Consider the following 9,456-nt stretch of genomic DNA (forward strand, 5'->3'; position numbering starts at 1 on the left):
GACAAGTCTGGACGAGAGTCAAAAGAGCTGATGGTATCTACCGTAAATTCTACATTCCAGTATTTGATAGAAACGGTACTACGTATTCTGACCCTGTAGATGTGAGTAAAATTTTGGATGAAAGTTTCGCTGGTATCGTACAATTACAGTCCAGCCTTTCAAGCGCGCATGACTTGCTGAAAATCGTAAAATAGATTTTGTAACGAGACATTTTCAATATAACCGAGCATTTACAGCGTCAGAACTACCACGAGCACACGCTAAAGCCCTCCATTACAGCCCTGATCTCCTTGCTATTTCATATAGCATACTTCGCATATACAATACTACATCCTTGCACAATATTCTCGTGATTTTCAACAGAATTTAGGTGGATCATATCTATTCCACTAGCGCATGTGAGGCGATAGTTATGCCCATCTTGAAGCCAGATGAAGATGCGACTGAACCAATGAATTATCGCCCATTAGCACTTTCTAGTTGCCAATGAAAAATTCTCTAGCGAATAATAAACTCTCGTCTTGTTTATTACCACGAAAAGAAACATCTAATCCCCGATTTTCAAAACTGATTTTGCAAGGACAGATCGACTGTGGGTAATATTGTAGCTTTGGAATCACGAAATCATAATGCTTTTGTTCGACATAACCATCTTGTATCTATTTTCTTTGATATTGAAAAGACGTAAGATCGGACATGCAGCTACGGCTTTCTGAAGTCTTTGCTTGACATGGGTCTCCGTGGTCATATCCCTACATTTATGAAAACTTTTTGAGTCGGAGGGTATTTTCGAGTCAAAGTAGGTAATACATTCTCTGATGCGTACATTCAATCGAAAGGTGTTCCACATGGTAGCTTACTGAGTGTCAGACTTTTCCCACTTTACAGTTCATGCTCGTTAAGTCGGCCTACTAAATTGATCCGAGTGGAGGCCTTCTCTCTTCTGGGAGATGTTGCGTAGCCCCATAGTATATTTTGAATAATACAGAAAAGAACAGTCTAAAGAAGATCTATCTTCTGAGAAAAGAAATATACTTTATTACATTGCCCATAGCCATTCAAATGTAAAACACAAAAATGTGCGTTGGGTTGAGTATTGTGCATTATAAAACATTTCATAGAAAGAAAAATTTCTGTATTTTAATAAATAAAAAAAATATTCCTTCATAAAAATATCGCATATAATAATTAGTTTTCATGAAAGAAAAAAAGTCTTTCAAAGAAAATGTACGAGAGAGCGATAATTTCAAAATCAACTTGTACTCAAAATAAATACCTCGAGCATATATGTTCACTCAAATTTTTCTAAAAACTAAAAGCTATTTCTTGAAGAATATTTTAACCTAATTTAAACTTATCTTTCTTTTTTTCCTTTACGAATAAATTTAAGAAACGCCATTGCATGCTACACGACTCTTCAGCAAAGAAATTTGCATACAAATGCATTTTGAAAGATCACTTTATGCCGAAATTTCTGAATTCATAAGCTATGTCATTACGCATAATACCGCGAAAGCAGTCTCACAATAAAGCTCAGAATTCTATTTTGAAATAGGTTTAGAAATGTCAATCATATATATTGCTCTGCATATTTACCTTCAACTTTTTTTTTAAATTGAGAAAATGGCTTTTAATAAGAATGTCATTCTTCAATCAAAAAATAAAAATTCAATAAATTTTTACTCTAGAGATTTAAAAGATTCCTTGTTCGATTGATAAAATTGTTTTGTGACGTCAAAAGCCAATTTCATATTTGACTGAAGCAAGATATATTTTTATTGGTATAATATTTTATTTTTATTCTTAAAATACATTCAACTGCTTCCCTCGGAACAAAAGTTGGAATAGATCTGTCAATTTAAAAACCTAAATCTTTAACTCAAATCTTTACACGTCACACTAAAATAGTATGAATATATATTTTAGTAAAAGAATATATCTTCCATAAAATGATATGAAACAAGCCGTTTGCGAATTGTTTGATTGAATTCATACTTATAGGGGTATATATTACTCTTCACTGAAGATATATTTATTAAAAAAGAAAAAAAAAATTCTTTGTTTAAAACTTACGTTCCTTATGCACGTAGAAATGAAAAATACGGTAAACTTAACGTATTGCGTGACAATGGAATTCCTAGTAAAAAAAAAATCCTGGTATTAAAACCAATATATACGGTATTTAAACAATTCATTTGGTAATTTTACCGTTCATATATGGCAATGACTTATCGGAAATTCTGGTTATCAAAATTATAGTTCTTATTACTACACATCTAAAGACACTACTAAATTGTAAAGTAAATTTTTAACTAAACTGTAAAATAATTTCTGTTAAGCCCCAAGGTGCCATGATAAAATTACCAAAGTTTACCATATTTAGGCAATTTTTTTGCATATTATAAAACGTTATTTTACGACTAATTTTGCCTGAATTATTATTTAAACGCTTCGGTATATTTAGCAGATCGTTTTGGTGTTCCCAAAGAGCCAGAAAATTGGTAACTTTTACCTTATTCTGTCAGTTTTGACCGCATATTTTTTCTTAGTCTATGAAACAATTATTATGTGTGTTATTGCTTGAAAATATTGATAAAAAATATACATTTTAAATTTATAAAATATTATTAAAAATTATTAAGGAATGATGCTGATTAAAAGTTTAATTTTTAATATCATTTCGTTCAGCTCAGCAAAAAGTATAAATATTTTTGAAAATAATTTTTTTATTTTTATTGAAAACGAATTATGTTCTTGATGTATATATAGTGCTCTCAAATGAATTTCTGTGTTTGATTTAGCCTAAATTATAGTCAGAAATAAAAATTCAATAATGTGTTTTCCAAATCATAAAATTACATTTTTTTGTTTCAAAAGCATAAAAAAATAATAAATAAACTCTCGTGTTCAAAATAAATTTGTTATTGACTAAACAACGATAAGACATACAAAATTTTGCAAATTTAACAAAACGAATTTATTGAATTAATAAAGTTTTGATTTGTATTTTATTTTTTAAAGGCAGTGCGTTTTTGAAAATTTTTGCGCAGGTTTTAATCAAATTTTAGGATAGGAATGAAGATTTATTAAAATGGTTAGCAAAATGTCAGTTATTTATCTCAAAGATAAATAAATAAATAAATGCTGGTAATTTATCCGTAAAATTACTAATCATTGACTGGATATAACACATATGATTTTACATCAAATTTATCTTTGTACATATCAGTATAACGGTCAGTATACAGCATTAACGATATTTATGTACTATAAATAATATGTTTATCAAATATTTGTGTATAACTGACACAGTAACTAAATTTTAATGGCCTATTGAGTAGTTTAATGGCATATGCTAACATTTGAAATACGAATGAAATTCGAAGTAGGAATTTTTTTAAAATGATTTAGTGCTTGAGTCATAATTGACGTCCCTTCTTAAAACTTTAGCAATCTTTAATTTTTGCTGATCCAGATACTTGTGTGTAACAAAATATATTAAAATTACATACTTTAATATTTAATATTTTTATATTTATTTACTCTTTAAATGGAGGAAATTTCTCCATTAAACTCTTAAGCTCTGCACTAAGCTCATAACTATAAGAATTTAAAAAAAATAGTTTTAACTATATTATTTGCTTTATTTCAAGTGGCTTTTATATAATTATTGTGTATTTGACTATAATTATATTTCAAGCATCATACTGGGTGAAAAATGTTGAGATTATATAGTAGCTTAAGTAATCAATCTTGATCCAAAGTGTATCTATATCTGTTGATTAAGAAATAATTTTGTATTTTAGGAAATAATTTTGTTTATCTAAATAAAAACAAAAACAAACCAGCAAAGTTTAATTCATAAGCAATATTTTATTACCTTTTATAAATCTTTTTTGTTAGTGTTCAGACGAAAATAAATTAATTTAATTCCCAAAATTGTATAATGACCTATTTTTGGGCAAAGAAAGAAATCAATTGCAACAATTTATACGGTATTTTTTTGAATTTTCAGTAGCGCATAAAATAATAAAGAAATATAAGTAGGAGAAAATAAGATTGAATAATATTGAATAACGTAGAAAATAATGCAAAATGGAAATAATATAAAATATGAAAATATAATGGTATAGCAACTCTGAAAATAGAATAACATTCAATAACGTAGAAAATAATTTTAAAACAGAAATAATAGAACATAAGAAAATAGAATAGCGTTCAATAACGTAAAAAGCAATGCAGGCAGTATTCTTTTTACTATAAATGAATATATTATTGTTGCTGAGGCATAGTTGAATAAAATCTTTTTTTGTCCGTAAGTTTACAAAAACAGAATAATTATGATTATTTTTCATATTATTGAAATAAACTGTTAGCAATTAAGTTGAAATAAAATAATATAGTAGAACTGAATCGCATTAAATTTTTAGTATAGCTAAGACGTAAAGAATAAAAAGCTTCCTCTACTAAAAATGATTTGATTTGAATACTACTGCTAATAAGACTTTAAAAACATGTCAAGAGATAATGATGATGTTCTTGTAGTAATTTTATACAATATTTCTTACAAAAAATGAGGTTGATGCTTTTGTAACCTTAAAATCTTTATTTGATAACCCACACATGAATTTAAAATAATTTTAATAAAAACTTATCAATGTGAGTCATTTTTAAAGTTTATGTATAAAAAAAACTATGCATTTAATAAAAAACGATGAGTACTTCAAATTTAGGATGAATAAAAAACAGCCGTTCTTCATCCATTTTTGCATACTGTTCATTAAACTTGAAAACAACTTTTCACAAACATTTTGATCAAAACTTTTCTAACTCGGATATTCAAAACTTGTATTAAAATCTTTCAATGTAGGGGAAGAAATATTGCTATTCCATATGCATACACGAAACAGACGTTTGGAATATAAAACTGAGCTTTATTTTCTGTTTCTTTTTCAAATGTTCAGATAAAACGGGGCACAGGCGATCCCGAACTGGAAGAGAATGAATCAACTTTATCTTAAAACTTTGCATTCCTTCCATCACACTGAAGACAGCCAACCCCCTTGAATGCAATCTCAAAAACCGGAATTTCCGTAATGCAGAGAGGAAACGGCGTTTGAAATGGGATGTATAAAAGGGAAAAAAATATATATGTTGGCGATAAAAAAATGGTTCGAATGAAAAGCAGCCAACCCGATCCTGATCCTGAAATAAAGTCTCCTATAAAGGAGGAGATACTGGTCAATTGTAGGGGTATAGACAAGCAGTCAATGAAAGGAGCATTTCGTTCCCTGAATAGGGGAGCGTAATCGCCATTTCTTCCCTTTTTTCACACGTTTTGATATATTAGGGGTTTCCTATTGAGATAAGAGTAGAAAGAGGTACAAATTGGGAATTTTTTCCTTCTGAGATAAGAATTTGTCTGGCTTAAGAGATATATTCGTATTTTCTTTTCTTTACTTTTTTTTTAATACAGGTGCAATCTGGCATTAATATGCTTAATAAAGTTTTATAAACTTATTTAAAAAGAAACTTGCATTGAAGCAAATTTATTGCTGGTACTGTATAAAATTTATTTCTGGCTTAGTTAACTATTTGTAATCCCCATTCTAAGAATAATCGTAAAACGTTTCATTATTTAAGCCTACCACCAACAACTTTTGTTCAACATTCTTTTGTCGCGTAACCGGTTAGATAATTAAAAAAAAAAACTCTATAACGAATCGGAATATCCTGGTTTGCACACAAAATTACCTCATAAATCTCTCTTGGTTTATCTCGCTTATTTTTACATCTCTTGGATCATATTCCCCTATTCTTTATTATAAATCATCCTAAGAATGTGGAGCATTACTCTGTATTTTATAAAGATAAATGTGCATACATAATACACATTATATACATTAGCATTTCTTCTGTTTAAAGATGTTGTTTAGTGCATCTTTGGCATTTTTGAAAATGCCATTTAACGCTGCCATCAGTTCAATTGAAATAGGACTGATATCCGATTTTACTGGCACACTACTACTTATAAATATTTGGAACTAAAATTACGTAATTTGGTGGCGGTCGACCTTGAAGTCAGATAGGGTAAAATTATAATACATTAAATTAAAACGATAACTCCTTAATTATTTTTTTTAATTAATGGCAGGCAGCTTTTGCTTACTGAAATACATCATTTAATTTCAATTCCATATTTTACCCAATTTATTTTCACCGATCACATAAGATTTAACTTTTATCACTTTATCATAATTTTTTTTGCTGCTATCCCTAAAAGTTAACATTTGTTAATTATAAATAATATTCTAGAATAATTTAAGTGAGATAGTAATAGTAGGCTTAAAGCACATAGTGCAAAAAAAGTTTCACGCTTAATTTTCAAAACTAATATACAAATTTTAACTTATTCCAAATCATTAAGTACATTAAAAAAACTGAACCAAAGTAACCACAAAATATTGGCCAAAAATAAGATCTGAACTATTGACCTTACTAAAAAAGAGAAAAAATGATATTTAGGTTTGGCCATTTTTAAATTTTTTTTTAAAAGTTAATCATCTTTTGATTTTTTATTTAAAATCAGAATAAAATGCGAAAGTAATGATCTTCAAACCAAATATAAACATCATTTCCGAAGGGCAAAAATGGGATTTTCTAAAAATAATTTTTTTTTACTTCAAAATTAAAATTTTTTGTGACTTTTTAAATTCCTAGAACAAGAAATGCTGAAAACAAATTCGTCCCGTAGAACACCGAAGTCAAGCATCACGGAGTGCTGTCAGCAAGCGGGTGGGCGACCACTTTGATCAGCCTGCGTAGGGACCGAGGATATGCGGTTTCGAACCTCGTTAAACTGCTCTACCGTAAACTGCTAGACTTCGAGCGCAGGTCGTCCGCCTACCAAAGCAGGGGAGCCATTACCTCTGCAGAGAATCAACATTGCGATTGCATATCTTCGGATCATCCTCAGGGACGCTTCCCAGACCATCGCCAATAGCCCATTGTGCTGCTCTAATGCGACGTAAATAAATTACCTACCCACCTACCTACCTGAAAACAAATTCAGTTTCAAATATTTTTGTGTGGAATATAATTAAAACTTGCTTTTTTATTTATTTAAAAAAATACCGTATCAAATCTGAAATTTTTTTTTTACTGCTCATAAATTATAAAATAAAAAACGGGAAAGAAAAGAATATATAATATTTAAAAATATCAAAATTGTGCAGAAAACCTCGATAATTATCTGTACCAGCCGTATATCCGTTTTATTCTCTTGAAAATACAAACAGTATGCGTGTAATTACATAACTCGAAATTAAGTATTTACATTGATTTATACACACTATATTCTCAACAGTAGTTCATTATCGATATAAGCACGAGTTTAAGTGAATGGCGAATTTCCATAAGGACATATTAATAATCAAGGTTGAGTCCCCACAAGCGATCTATCCCTTTTAACCTTCGCACGAATCTCATTAAACTCATCGATTCATATCGATAGTGGTTAGGTTGAAAATTGCCAAACTTGACTTAATATCTCTATATCTGTTGTCTTATAGCTCCCTTCCCACCCTCATTTGACCCCTCTCGATGATAATATCTCGCCAAATCGAAGGAATGGGTCATGTCGGTGGACAGCATCGTGCCACCAGATTGCATATCTAACGTTTCCGTGATCGCTTTTCACCATGCACGTGGGAATATAACGTCACGGACGCAATAATGGATCTCGTCTGCAGACACAGGGGGAGAGAATATAGATTGAGATAGCGGTGTTTGGTCAGTCCTTACTCTAGCAGAACAAATCTTGATTTACTAAATGATGATTGCATGACGTGGGAGGACCGCTTGCTTGAGGAATAAGGAAATCGTTTTCGTCTTTGGCCAGTTGGGATTGTTTCGAGAGAATAAAAGCAGCTGCTTCGATTGTCGTATGAAACTAGGTAAAAAAAAAAGGAATAAATCTTGGTATAGCAATTTTCTAGAGAAAATAAACGGTTTTTAATAATTTTGTATTGCGTGGGGTATAATGATGATGATAGCTGTTATCAAAACATGAAATATCACTTAAAATGATTGTTTAAGATAAATATAATATTTTAGAAAGTTGATTAAGATCGAAATTGTTTTGACTTTTATAATTGACTTTTGTTCGACTTCTAAAAAATATCTTGTTACATTATTTGGAAGAAAAAAAATTTACGAAGTTTATTTCATTTGAATAAAAAAAAATTTTTAACTTAAAATTTATTAAAAAATAAATGGTAAAATTTATTTACATCAGTATATTAAATAAAGTATTGACTTAGTATTTCTTATGGAAGAAAAAATTTACTTTCGTCTAGAGTCTAGACGGAAAAAAAGAGCTTTAATTGAAATGTTTTCGCTACCAACAGATTTATTATTTTGTTCAAAAAGCAGATAAACGTCTGTGATTTAAACATAGGTGTTCAGATGTCTTGGTAAATATTCTTTTAATCCTTCGAAAGATATCAATAAGCCATTTTAACATATTTATAAGCAACAATGTATTCTCTAATTTTATTAAATATTCACCACAATTTTTTTTCAACAAATTTAGTTTTAAAATATACATCAAATTATACAGATGTTGAAAGCCCAAATGTTTGCTATGTAAACTTATTGTCACAGATAATTGAACATTAAATTGACTTGATTTCTGGTTTGGTGTAAGTTTTTTTTTAAACAGTAGTTCATAGTTTTATACAGTATAGTAGTTCTTAGTTGCATGTTCATATATATAGCAGTTCACAGTTGTATATTCATAGTTTTAAAACACGGTTGTTAAAAATAAAATAGTTGAATTTTTGTTAGAAATGAGAATGGGTGTCACTACAAAACAATGTTTTATAAATAACTGGAAATTGTAAAAGCCAGGTCTAAAAATGGAACGTGACACATTTAAAAAACTAATACTTAGTAATGAATACTTTTTATGGGAATACTATTTATATTTTTTATCATGTGCTACAGTTGTTTCTTAAAGTTTATCAAATATTTTAACCTCTTTTATGTAAGGAAATTTAATGAATTTTTCTAAGAGAATGCCATCAGGAAAATCTCTTCATGTTCTACACTGAGTTTGTTTTGCCATAAAAAATTATTTAATTGCGAAAAAATTTTTATGATAATCTTAATTTGACAAGGCAAGCAGTAAATTTAGACTTCAAATATCGCTCTTGGGTGACATGTTTCATTAATAAAAAGTCTTTTCGATAGCACAAAATTAAACAATTTTCTTCGATATTAACATTAAGTAAGTTGAGTGTAATTCCCAAATAAGTTCGCCACTGGCACAGTCGATTAAAGCATGGTTGACACTACTAATGGAAGGCGGGATATCTGGAGTTCGATTTGGCATGCATACACAAAACAACTGGAATATATATCTATGCATCTAGGTGCATGCTAAATCTGTTGTAG

Source organism: Parasteatoda tepidariorum, chromosome 3 (genome assembly GCF_982258835.1).
Source record: "Parasteatoda tepidariorum strain Cologne lab strain chromosome 3, Ptep-v5.0, whole genome shotgun sequence".
Classification (NCBI taxonomy): domain Eukaryota; kingdom Metazoa; phylum Arthropoda; class Arachnida; order Araneae; family Theridiidae; genus Parasteatoda; species Parasteatoda tepidariorum.